Source organism: Scylla paramamosain, chromosome 27, assembly GCF_035594125.1.
Source record: "Scylla paramamosain isolate STU-SP2022 chromosome 27, ASM3559412v1, whole genome shotgun sequence".
NCBI classification, from domain to species: Eukaryota; Metazoa; Arthropoda; class Malacostraca; order Decapoda; family Portunidae; genus Scylla; species Scylla paramamosain.
Window position 1 is genome coordinate 3,089,472 of NC_087177.1, and position 1,091 is coordinate 3,090,562.

Consider the following 1,091-nt stretch of genomic DNA (forward strand, 5'->3'; position numbering starts at 1 on the left):
AAAAAGATTGGTATGGAAGCACGGCTCTCCCTTAAGATCCCCTCCTCCCTCCCACCGGCAGGCTCTCGCGGCGAAGGTCGTTAGGGGCAGAAAACCTGAGGTAGACGATAGAGCGTTGGAAAATACGAGATGATGATGCTAGTAAAGGTGATGGAAGGTGAGCGTATGAGTGGCCTGTTTTTGGGCCGCATTCTCACACCATCAACTTGAGCTCGCTTTAAAAAAATAGAGAGAGAGAGAGAGAGAGAGGAGAGAGAGAGAGAGAGAGAGAGAGAGAGAGAGAGAGAGAGAGAGAGACAGAGACAGAGAGAGGGAGAGAGAGAGAATTATGACCCAAAAAGTTTCTAGGTTTCTTTTCCTGATAATGATAAAAGTTGATTCGTCTCCCGTATCGTCATTCTCATTTCATAGAAGCGAGGGGTTTTTCTGGGAAGAGCGGCTGGTCACATTGGCTCGTAATTACCTGGGAAACAATACAGCGGGACGATTTCAATTACCGTCGCTGTGTTCGGGCGGAGCATTGTGGCCGACTGCAGACTTTTTTTGGGGGGGCTTCTTTTCTATATGTATTTTATTTTTATGTTTATATATATATATATATATATATATATATATATATATATATATATATATATATATATATATATATATATATATATATATATATATATATATATATATATACAAGAGACCGAATACTACGTTGTGATTGGTTGTCTACTTGTGATACTGAATATTGATTGGCCCCCTCGCATCCTGACATTGTATTCTGACTGGCTGATTAATACTTTGTTGAAGCTTTAATGAATCACAATATGTAATTAAGAGAATCATAACACATGGTTTGTATTTGAGAGAGAGAGAGAGAGAGAGTGAGAGAGAGAGAGAGAGAGAGAGAGAGAGAGAGAGAGAGAGAGAGAGAGAGAGAGAGAGAGAGAGAGAGAGATATTGTAATGAAGCAGTAAAACGAGTCGGGAAAGATTTAGGGAATTGCAAGAATAGACGAATAGAATGAGGAGAAAACAAAAAACGAGGATGAGCACGAAGAGGAGGAGGAGGAGGAGGAGGAGGAGGAGGGAGGAGGAGGAGGA